This window comes from Cryptomeria japonica, chromosome 3, assembly GCF_030272615.1.
Source record: "Cryptomeria japonica chromosome 3, Sugi_1.0, whole genome shotgun sequence".
NCBI lineage: Eukaryota > Viridiplantae > Streptophyta > Pinopsida > Cupressales > Cupressaceae > Cryptomeria > Cryptomeria japonica.
Window position 1 is genome coordinate 684,075,223 of NC_081407.1, and position 13,085 is coordinate 684,088,307.

A 13,085-nucleotide genomic window follows, 5' to 3' on the forward strand; every position below is an offset into this window, starting at 1 on the left:
GCACTTCATAGACTCTACATCGACACCAGCACCGGCAGGATAGAAGATTTATTTGATCACCGGCAATGTAGGCCGACATGGTTTAAAGGTCATCGGTATTGGAGGTCGACTTATCTTGGATCTGGCATCGGCAACTTGTTTTAATGTTTATTCATTTATGTTATATGGATGACATGTAATCTGATATTGTATATATTTTTGTAAGCCAACATAAGGCATAAATTTGTATAGGGTATATAGGGCAGATTGATTAGATCGTTTTGATATGATAGGATGGATATGTGGATGTAATATGATGCAAAATATATCAAAGAGACTATGTATGTGAGGAATTTATTGTAAGGGTTATTCTCGTAAAGGGGTTTAGGGTTTCAACCAAAATAGACAGATCTTAAACCAGAACTGTATTCTAGCATAGAAGATGCTATCTTAGCAGTTCACACTTCTCTGGATTGTTGTCTAGAATGTTATGTATTCATTGAGGCTCCTATTGTGATTAAGTAGTGTGCTCTAGGTTGTAAGCCTTCTTGCAAGTGAAGGCCCATCATATATTGTAATATCTCTTCATATGGCCAGTGGATTTTTATTGTGGGTCACAAATCCCACTGTGGTTTTTCCTCATTGAGGTTTTCCACATATAAATCTGTGTGTTATGGTTCTCATTTATGTGTTTGGCTTATTGGTTGCTTTACTTATTTCAATTTTGTTTATATCAGTATACTGGTTGGTGCATGAATATTTTGCTAGGGCTAAAATCTATATTCAGGTATAACATTGATTCACCCCCCCCCCTCTCAATGTTATTGGTTTCCAACAATTGTTATCAGAGCCTTGTGCCTCGGAAGAAGTGTAACAACTTGAGGAAGATCCTGAAACCGGAATCATTGAATATGGCTTTGGAGAAGCAGCTTGAGATGGCACTTGAAGAATATGATGTCGAAAGATTGAAGAACTTAAAGATACAAGATGAGTTGAATTCTGCTAAGGAATTCATTCTTGTCCTACAAGAGAGACTATCATATGTTCAAGCTAGGAGGAAGGAACTTTTGCAAAATCGGGATGATGAAGAGAAAAATGTGCTTAAGGAACAATGTCAGAAATTGAGTCAAGAAAACATGGTTATGAAGAATGAAATGCAAGCTATGACTATGAGGATGTCTAAGGAGATTGAGGACAAAAAGAAAAAGGAAGAAAATCTTGTTGTATCCTTGAAGAACAAGTTTGAAGAATGTGGTAGGTTGGTTCATGAAAATGATATGTTGAGAACTGATTTAGTACAATCCTAGAGCAATAAGCAAGATCTTGTGAGACAAATGACAATACTAAGAGATGATTTAACTGCTATAAGTGAGTAAAAAGAAAAATTCAAGATCAGCTCAACACAACTTGATGGTTTATTGAAAAGACAGAGGCAGATTGAAGATTTCAATGGACTTGGATTTGAGCAAGGACAAAGTTTCGGTACTACTAATGAAGATCAAAACCATAAGGCACCAGTAAGGCAATTCAATGCTTATAAATTCAATGGTAGATGTTTTGTTTGCAATAGATTTGGACATATGGATAGGCAATGTAGAAACAGAGCAAATTAGAACCTTGATTCTACTCCCAGTAAATGTTCGAAATGCAATAAAATTGGTCATAAGACAAAAGATTGCAGAATGAATGTAAAATGCTATGCTTGTGGAAAATTTAGACACATGGCTAATCAATGCAGGTCAAGCAATTTACCAGTTTTAGCAAAGCAAATCAGAAGAACAATGTTACATGTTATGCATGTAATGAAATTGGACATATTGCTAAGTTATGTAGAAGCATAAATCCGTCGGTTAGTAATGGAGGATCAAATGAAAAATGAAAAGAGAAGGTTAGTGAAATCTAGAAAGATCTTACTCAGAGATGGGTTAGGAAGGCTGAAGAGCAATCATCAGATGGGAATGTCCCGGTTATCTATTCGGCAGAAGAGGTTGCTCCTGCACCGGCAGTGAGCTCATTCGATAACTAAGGTAGACGCCTTAGGGGTAGGCAAAATTTCATGGAAGATGATGCATATGCCCCTGGAGGAGATTATAGAAGATGTTCCAGATATTGGAAAGGATTATCTGGTATTGATATGTTCAGAGTGAGATCCAGTATCTTTCACCGGTAGTCATTTATGTCAATGGAAGATTAGGGTTTTTCTCTCAATGGATAAAAGGTCGAATACACTTCACTATTATTCACCTAGCATTCAAAGCGATTTCGGAGCAATTCAGAGCGACTTAGTGCAATCAGAGGCTATTTAGAGGCAATTAGATTTCTTCTTGAGCGATTTCTTCATTATTATTTTTCTTGAAACATGGAAGCGGGATCATCTTTTGCTCCTATTTTTGTTGCAAATCCAACTGTAGTAGAAGTTAAGGACTGCCCCAGGCCAATTTTCAAACGGTATCCACATGTAGCTACCAAGGAAGATTCGATTGGAGAATTTTATCGCGTCACGGAGGGAGTGGTATATGTAAAAGATGTTAGGGCATACATTCACTATCATATAGAGGACGAACTTTAGAGATCAAGGGGATGTATATGAATGAACTAATGGGAGAATCTTATAAGATTAAACCAGCATATCAACATATTGAATATTTAGGGCTTACAGATATTCTGTATATTCCAGAGTTTGAGGATGAAATAATCAGATATGTACTGATCAGAGTACATGGGGAATTCATATGGCTAGACAGACCTTATAAAATCACTAAGGAAGCCATCTAGGCAATTACAGGTTTACCATCAGTAGGGAAACATCCGGATAAGAAAGTGTCAAGTGACTTCATGAGGTAGATCACCGGCGCCACATCTGACAAGAGATCAATGAAAGTGAGCACTATCACCGACACCGACATCAAGTTTGGAAGCATGGTTATAGGATACAAGGTAACTCAGTCAAACCGACTGAATTTTGTTTCAAGTTCAAGTATTTTGGCTGCATATAAGATTATGAGAGAAAATGCAAAGTTAGATCTTTGTAGTTGGATGCTTGAAGAGTTATTGATCAACTTAGGGAAGATTAAAGGTGTGAAGAAGGGCACCTTTCGGTATGGAAATTTGTTAGTCTTATTGATGCTATACTTTTTGAATGATACACCCGGTTCTAGTAGGAAGCAATGGGCTTTTGACATTCTGGTAGGAAGACAGTTAAAACAATCAATTGTTGCATTAGGAAGTCTAAGAGATGATAAGATATGGGGTTATTTCAAGGCTTTTCAAAAATCTATGAGGTCTAGGATAAGAGTATCTGAGCATATAGTAGAGAAATACTCTATCGGCATTTTGTTTCATGGTTAAGAAGGATGTGACTCTCATGGAGGTAGTCAAGCCCGGGAAGATTTGGATATAAGAAATGGGATATGAGGTAGATGCACATATTCTTGATGCCTATGCGAAAATGCTAATTGATGCACAAATAGATGAGGTAGAGAAACCCTATGGAACTGCACAGCAGAAGACTCTAGAGGTTAAAATAGAGTTCAACTGGAAGAGAAGGGAAAAGCAAGAAGGAAAAGCAAGTAAATTTGTATAGGAGGTTTCAAACAACATTAAAGCACTCATTGAGGTTGTCCCGGAGAAAGAAAGAAAGAGGAAGGATCTTGTAGTTCACATTGAAACTGTTACTACTGAATCTGAATTTGAGGATAACACACCATTAGCCTTCAAGAGGGGTGTTAGGAAGAAACTGGAAGAAGCTAAAGTGGAAGAAAAGAAACAACTGGTTAGGAAGGTCACCATCAAGTTACTAGCTCAAAAGCAAGCACCTAAGGCTACACCTACAGCTGCATCTGGTACTGTCAGAAGGAAGAAGAAGGATGACATTGATTTTGGTAAGGTTACACCTAAAACTTGTGCAGAAATTGTTGATGAAATAGCTAAAGATGGCATGCTAAAGAATGTTGAGTTTTATTATTTCAAATTAGAGGTTGATGAGCAGAGAGAGGTAGAGGAAGCGGTCTTGTTATACTTATATATTTATAAGAAAGCCTTAATAGAGATAGAAAATTAAATACCGGCAGAGTTAAATAACATGTTAGATGTTGGAAGGTTATTTGCTATGCAAAAAGACAAACACATTAAAATGCAAGAACTTTTAGCTATTTGTGTTGCTATAACTCCAGATGAGATGGAAAAGACAATTGAGGTTGCTGACAAAAAGGATTTCAATAGCAAACACAAGATAACAAGCATAATGCTAGGGAGAATGAATGAAGTAATAAAGGAAACTCAGAAGGCTTGGATCAAATTTTTGGGAGAACACAAAGGATTATTTACTTCACCGGAGACCAAAACCGAGACTATAGATACACTGATTGAAGGGAAAGGAAAAGGGATCATGGGTACTCCACCCTCAGTTTTGAAGAATATCAAGATAGTGGAAATTGAGCCATCGGTAAACACAAATGTACAGACAAATACTGAAACACCGGTTAATGATGAGAATGTTGTACAAGATACTAACACTGAGAACAATTGTCCTCCGGATACTAATGTACAGGTTGAGGATACTATTCCTAGAGAGGAATCGGTAGTTGCACAGACTGCACCAAGTGGCAAAGCCACCAGTGCAAGTGAGGAGGTATTAAAGGACAAATCATCAGTGAAAACAGGGGAATTTGGTAGGGAACCAGTTGTTGGCACATCATTATTGATAATTGACACTTCTCTAGTGGAAAAGAAAACCATCATAGAGATGAGTCCCACAGAACTGATGATGATGGCTGCTCAGAAACTGATGAAGGAGGGAACCACATACAAAGGGATTATAGATCAATCCATAACTATTTTGCACAGATTGGTCCCAGAGTGTAAGATTGAAAATGTAGCGAGCCCTTCCGGCAAGCTTAAGGTAATCACTGAGCACATATCAAAAGACTTCCAATCCTTACAACAGATCTCTAACCAGCAAGCACTTGAAAGATTCACTCAAGCTAAGAGAGCCGATTTTGATCAGATCATTGTGAGAGAGAAGAAAAAGATTGAGGAGAAGTTAATTCCAATTGAAAATTATTTGAAACAATGCACTAACATATACAGGGTATGTTGCAATATTGAGATACTTACAACAAATGTAGAGAAAAAGATAAAAGAGTTACAAGAGAAAATTGCTAATATTGCTAACTATTTTGATGGACTAATTTCACTGACAACATCAATTGATGGAAAAAAATTGACTTTGGAGAACCAAATTTCTACTCTTGAAAAGGAAAGAGATAAAATAATTCGGAGAGCTAGAAGTCTGAGAGGTTTGGTGAGTCCAAGATTGGATTCACTCTATGTACATAAGAAGGAATGCATGGATATGTTGGGAAAGCCCACACTGACAGAGGTAAATGAGAAAGAATCTTTTGCATATTTATTGAGTGGACTTGTATCTATCTTCGGCACATTCAAAACCAATCGAGATACTTATGTGGAGTTACTGGAGAAAAGTTATCTGGAAATCTTGAAACTGGTCAAGCTCCGATAAGATATTTTTGGAGGTATTCATTGTATAGATCTTATTCTTTGACATATTTTTTTGGGCATTGATGTCAAAGGGGGAGTACTATAGATATGAAAAAGGATAAAAGGGTTGCATACATTAGGGGGAGTTACAGAGTTTTTGGAATTTTGGAGATATGGAGTATTTTGCATATTTAGCTCAGGGGAGCAGGGCAGGATGAAACCGACAGACGAAACCATGACCATTTTTCACATGAGTGTTGTCATCAATGCCAAAGGGGGAGATTGTTGGCAATTGACACTCTATTGGTTAGGTTTCACTATGTTGTCATTGATGGCAACATGATTTTGTGTTTCGGCTTCATATAGTGTACCGACAGGCACTTCACAGACTCGGCACCGGCACCGGCAGGATAGAATATTTCTTTGGTCACCGACAATGCATGCTGACATGGTATAGTAAAGGTCATCGGTATTGGAGGCCGACTTATCTTGGATCTGGCATCGACAACTTGTTTTAATGTTTATCCATTTATGTTATATGGCCGACATATAATCTGATATTGTATATATCTTTGTAAGCCGACATAAGGCATAAATTTGTATAGGGTATATAGGGCAGATTGATTAGATCATTTTGATATGATAGGATGGATATGTGGATGTAATATGATGCAAAATATATCAGATAGACTATGTATGTGAGGAATTTATTGTAAGGGTTATTCCGGTAAAGGGGTTTAGGGTTTCAATCGGAATAGACAGAGCTAAAACCAGAACTGTATTTTGGCATAAAAGATGTTATCTTAGCAGTTCACACTTCTCCAGATTGTTGTCTAGAATGTTATGTAGTCAGTGAGGCTCCTATTGTGATTGAGCAATGTGCTCTAGGCTATAAGCCTTCCTGCAAGTGCAGGCCCATCATACATTGTAATATCTCTTCATATGGCCAGTGGATTGATATTGTGGGTCACAAATCCCACCGTGGTTTTTCCTCATTGAGTTTTTCCACGTATAAATTTGTGTGTTATGGTTCTCATTTATGTGTTTGGCTTATTGGTTGCTTTAATTCTTTCAATTCTGTTTATACCAATATACCGGTTGGTGCATGAATATTTTGTTAAGGCCAAAATCTACTATTCCGGTATAACACTGATTCACCCCCCCTCTCAGTGTTATTGGTTTCCAACAAAATTAACCTCCAAAGCTATACAAGCTTTGTAAAGATTTCTTAAAAAATTCCTTTGGGAGGGAGCTAAGTAGATCAAGAGAATTTCACTCATCAATTGGAACATAGCTTGCAGTTCGAAAGAGGAGGGTGGTGCAGGGCTCAGAAGGTTAGAATAGCAGAATCTTGCATTGGGTCTGAAATTGATCTGGAAAATATATAGATGTCCCGAGAAACTATGGTGCTCAATCATGTGCAAGAAGTACGTGGATAGTGATGATCCCAATAGGATACTCACGACCATCAGAGGACATGGAGGATTTGCTATTTGGAGGTTCATAAAGGAGTGTTGGTTTCTGATTACCGACCGTCTCTCTTGGAAGATTGGAGACGGGAAGAAATCTAGATTTTGGGATGACTCTTGGGATGGACACGCAAGCTTGAGTAATATGTTTGAAGGCCGAAATTGGATAAATGAGGCTAAGAATAAATTTGGGGTTCATGTAGCAGACTATGTGAGGGAATCTTCTCCAGGAAGTGGACTATATGAATGGATTCCTATTCAAGTCGAGGGTTTGGAGGCAAGTGGTCGACAACATCTTAATGAGATATTAAAAGGTAGGAGGATTCCAACCAGGAATATGGATGACGAAATCATATGGTGTGTTGCACAATCTGGCGAATATTTCGTCAAACTTGGATACCAGGTGCAGAGATTGATCCAGGAAAAGAGTGATTGGCCCACGATCCTTTGTTGGGATAAGTTGGTAGCCCCTAGGGTCGGAGCCTTTTTATGGATGGCCTTTCATGAAAGAATCCTCACTGGTGAACGTTTGAAACTATATGGTATTTTCGGTCCAAGTATATGTGTCCTATGCAAAAAAATGAGGAAACAATCAACGATTTATTGCTTGACTGCCCCTTTACTAGACACTGTCGGGATTGGCTATGCCAAAGTTTGGGTTGGGTTTATGCTTCAGAAATCAATTTTAAAAATTGGATTAGTAGCTGGCCAATTCTGAATCGAAATTCATTATGGGGTTCTCTATGGATAATCTCTCCATCAATGCTGATATGGCAGATCTGGAAAGAGCAAAATAGTAGAATCTTCGAAGGAAGAGAATACACTATGGAAAAAGTCTTTGAGAAAATTAAAACAAGCATTAGCGAAATAGCTAACACCAAAGCTTATTGCAAGAGGATAGAATATATTCTGGATTGGGACAAAAAAATTCAGCTGAAGTGGGGTACTTTGATTCCCCCAAATATCAATGTAGTGTCCAAATGTGTCAAATGTGCAAGTGCTAGTTGGGAACCCCCTATGGTTGGGTGGATTAAACTCAATTTGGATGGGGCTGCTAAAGGAAACCCAGGGGTCGCGGGATATGGTTGTATTGTTAGGAAAGATACAGGAGACATTATGGGCAGTGTATTGTGAAACATGGGCATTGCTTCCAATAATGAGGTGGAAGCAATGGCTCTGGCTAGAGGTCTTAAATTTTGTGCTGATAGTGGATTTACATCAGTGGAAGTAGAGGGGGATTCACAAATTATAATCAACGCCATCAAGAACAACTCGACACCCAATTGGAAGCTTCGTCGCTGCTTGGCTGATATTACAATGCACCTTAACTGATTTCAAAATTATAGAATTTCCCATGCTTTCTGTGAGGCAAACAAAGCAGCTGATTATTTAGCTAATGTTAGTGTCTCAATGGAAAATGTACCAAGAAAATCTTGACTTTTGACTGGCAGAATGAGCTAAAACATATTGCAAAGGACGATTTTGCTAAATCGGTCTGAAAAGTCAAGTCAAGGATCGAATAAGAAGCAGGAATGGTACCTGGGCCATCATGGAGTCTTTCAATGGGTAATTTGATGGCCTGGGGTGCAAACATAACCAATGTGGATCCCGAGCTCTCTGAAGTTGCGCATTGGATGACGGAGTATGTGGATCGTCCAAGGGATCTTCATTTTAGCTAGAGGTAGGCCATACCTTTGTGGAAGAACAAACTGGATACCTCTGTTTTATCATGTGCTATGGCAGAGTTCCTATGGTTATCCGGTCGGTTAAAAAAAGCTATGACCTGCGACCTGACATGTTCCCAGTATAGTAAAGAAATGATTCTCAGGCGAAGCTCGTTTGGCAGTTGAGCCTGTTCTGGCCTCTAGTCTTCTCTAGAAAGATCGCAACTCTATATAAGGAATGGTTCAGAATGCAATTTTAATCCTGGAAGTGTCGATTTGGATCAATGGTGCATCATTTTGGTCTCAGTTGCTTGTGTAGAGAGGAATTGATCCAAGCCCAATGCAGTCGATTATTTCAAGCAAACTATGTGGTTTGAAATGTTGTTTGGCGGGTGGCTAATGGTATCTTGGGTGGCAAACGACATTGGTGTGATGGGTTTGTGTATGAGGCTTTTATTTTCCCTATGATTGATATATTTGACTCAAAGGAAGTGAGCATACAGAGGATGGACAGCGTTGTCCGCCCGTCTGATGGACAAGCCTTGGCAAATGCCATTTTAGATTTGGATTCTGATTGTTGGGTAAGCACCCTCGACATCTACTTCAACTACACCAACTACATCTCCTCTTAATCGAAGGAGTCAGATAGTGAAGACGAGGAAACTACCCAAAAAAGGGTAGCACAACAGAGGAGAAAGAACTTCATTCAGGAGGCATGGGAGGTGTTTAGGGTGGGGGTAAGGAATGGGAACCTGGATCCCTTCCACAGACTGCTCAATTCTGATGATAACCGGCTCTCGGCATCTGCTGCTATCAAAATAATGGAGATTGGAGAGAACATGGTTATGGTACTCCAACACATTGGAAATTAGGCATCATGTATAAGGCGTTGTCTTAATGTTCGTTTTAGCATAGTTCGATTAGCTTTCATTATGAATTTTGGATGTAGGAGAAATGTACGGGAGTTATCCCCCTTGGATAAATTATATATATATATGTGTGTGTGTGTGTGTGTGTGTGTAGATAAGTAATTATAAGTTTTAATAAGTATAATGTTTTTGAAACAATAATATTAATAATTATTATTATTTATATATATAAGTTGAATTAGATAAAAAAAAAATAGGTTACAATTAATTTTTTTCTTTTTAATAGGTTTCATTTTATTTATTTATTTTATTTTGATTTCACTTACAATTTTTAGATCATTTTTTCTTAACTAACCTTTCACAAATGATTTTAATTTATTTACAGACTAGACTATGATATTAGATCATCTGTTTTGTTAATGTGCTCTCTCTCTCTCTCTCTCTCTCTCTCTCTCTCTCTCTCTCTCTCTCACACACACACATATAGCTCTAACTCCACCTCTCTCTGTCTCCCTCTCCCTCTCCCTCTCCCTCTTCCTCTCTCCTTGCATCTCTCCCTCGCTCACCCCTCTATATTTCCCAAGTTATAGCTATGTCTCTCCCTACCTCCTCCATCTACCTATCTATCCCTACATCTCTATCCCCCCTCTTTCTATCTCTCCCCCTTTCTCTCTCCCTATCCCCCTATCTATCTCTTTGTCTCTTCCTTTATCTCTCCCTTTCTCTTCCCATATATATATCTCTTTCTTTCTCTCTCTTCACATATATCTCTACCTCTCCATTCTTCTCTCTCCCTCTATCTATCTCCCATTATTTCTCTCATCGTCTCCATCCATAATTGTCTCTCTATGTCTCTCTATTTGTAATCTCTCTTCTTCTTTTTTTTTGTGTGTGTGTATTTGTCTCCCTCTTCCTCTATCGCTCTATCATCATCTTCCTCTCTATCTTTGGACATGTCTCTCTCTCTCTCTATTGATCCAAAATATATGCAAAACTAAACCAAAATATACAATTGCTACATTCATTTATGTTTTCCTTCACTCTTCCCTCTTCGCTCTTCACTCTTCCCTCTTCATAAAATAAAATTGGCATTCCGTTATCCCTCTCCCCTCTCCCCTCTCCCCACTAAAATGCTAACTTCATTAAATAAAATTGGCATTCACTCATGTTTTCCTTCACACATCCCTTGCCCCTCTTATAACTAATGTGCTGGTGTTAAATTTCATTAACACTGTTAAAACTGACGGTTTTTGCAGCCATCAGGAAAATTTACCGTCAAATATAAACTGTAAGCTTACAAAAAGCATACAACGCCCACCGTGGGGCTCGAACCCACGACCACAAGGTTAAGAGCCTTGCGCTCTACCAACTGAGCTAGACGGGCAGTTGTCATTGGCTTTGACCAATAGATTATAATATTATTTTTCAATTTCTTGTTCCCCTGCTTCACATCCATTAAATTAATTTTTGCTATTGAGAACCGTTTTGTCATTTGCTGTTTCGATTACCAAATTTGACGATGTTTTTTTATATCTGAACTTTTCTGTTTTGTTTCTCGCTGGTTTATTTTCTTGAGATGTTATATTTGACGATTTGAACAATTTTAAATTGCACTTAACATATAAATGTATAAAACAAAGCATTCAATATTATTTGTTCATAAATATTGTTTAATTTGTTCCAATCATTTGTTTTTATACAGTCTGCTTTTTATTATGTGACACATCATATTTGAGTTTATAGATATCATATCAATGTTAAATGTATTTAAATTGTCTAGTTTATATCAAAAGAGTGGTGACATTTGGTGTCTTTATATTTTATATTATTGCAATTGGACCAACAAAAATTGGTGCACAACAATTACACTTTCTATGCAATTAACATAAATAGTTGGATCTTTTTTCCATATTCAGATGTGTTTTCCTAATTGACATCACATTAACACACACATCCATATAGTCACTTTATGAATCAATGACAATTATAACTTCAAAAGGCGATATGTCGTTTGTTTATTAAATCTTAATCATTTGTAACTATTTTCTTGTAATGCAATATATGTCTATGTAATAGGTATAAGAAACAATGAATTAAAAAAAACATTAATATTGATCACAGTCTTTCATAGATTGTACAATATCAACATAAGTAGAAGTTAAGAATCATACATCTTTGAGACAATGTGCATTATAAATATTTGGAAAGGTATTGCACGTCATGCATAAGACATTTAATATTGTAAAATTGTGGTTCACCAGGGGCGCTCCGAACATGTACCGGGGCACATCGTGGCGCTCGATGTGCACATGAGGGTGCACACCAAGGTGCACTGACATCGCGTGTCGAGGTGCAGCGGGGCTAGTGGTGTACACCACACTCATTAAATTATTTTTTCTTAAGAATGATGTATGTAACATTAGAATTGTAAATGTCTTTAGAATCACATAAAGACAAGCAAAAAGAATATATCTTACTTACATATAAAGTAGTTAGGTTAGTGGTTCGAGAGGTGATTTTGTTGATAAGGAAGTGTTGTTGAAGTGCTCTTGGGAATCCTAAAAATCACGTTGTGATATGTTCCTAAGAATACGTGGCAATCACGGTTGAAAATGCATGCTATTATATTTGACTAAGGCTTAAAGAAATTATTTGAGCAGGTGTTAAATTCTCTTAAGGTTAGATGTCATACACCTTGCAAATCTTAATGTTTAATTTATTATTATTTATTTATGTTTCATATGGAAAAGGTTATCCCACTTGAGGCGATACATTATGACACATGTAAATTGTATTATGATTATGATACATAATATTTTCATATTCCATAATAACAATTGAGAGGTGCATCTAGATGCAATTGTGTGATGATTTTTAGCATCAACATTTTGGATAATTGTAGAAACCCACTTACTTAATCCAAAAACTCAATTGATTTTTTTTTTTTTTAATGTATAAAAATATTGATTTCTTATTCTTACTTATTCTTATTTATTTTTTATTCAATCACATACTCAGGTACATCTATCCAAACGAGATAGGCATCCATCCAACCGGGATGGGCATCTAACCATACAGGTTAGGCATCTATCCATATGGGACTAGGCATCTAACCATACGGGTTAGGCATCTAACCATACGGGACAAGAGGTTTCATCTATCCAATCCGGGATAGGCATCTACCCAAACGAGGTAGGCATCTATTCATAAGAATAGGATATGCTCTGGCCAGAGACTTTAGACTCATCGGGACCATCCGGGTTCTGAGCCACTCTCTAAAGACTACACTCCCCTACTAAGAGTGCACCGAGGTCGTCGTCCTTAGGAGTATAAAAAATAATTACATTAACAAGCTTGAGTTCCACCTTGGAATTCGGCCTAAAGCCTCAGGAAGTCAAGCGAATCCATATGGGATTCCTTCTGAGTATGCATGGAATTAATTTTAACATTTCAATTATTATTTGCACCATTTGATTTAAAAGATCAAGGAGCTTCAAGAACCAACTACTCACCCATAACCAAATCCTAACCCCCATCCCCGAACGCCTGAGTACAAGGGACAACTTCGTCCCTAGACTGCTTACATACCCGTTTTGGCACGAGAT

At 37.6% G+C, this 13,085-nt stretch overlaps 1 non-coding gene across 1 annotated transcript; it reads right to left on the bottom strand.

The window, feature by feature from the left end:
* Nucleotides 1-10,791: 10,791 nt before the first annotated feature.
* TRNAK-CUU (transfer RNA lysine (anticodon CUU)) lies at nt 10,792-10,864 on the bottom strand. The gene has a single exon. It is a non-coding gene; the product is annotated as a tRNA-Lys (tRNA).
* Between the last annotated feature and the right edge of the window lie 2,221 nt (nt 10,865-13,085).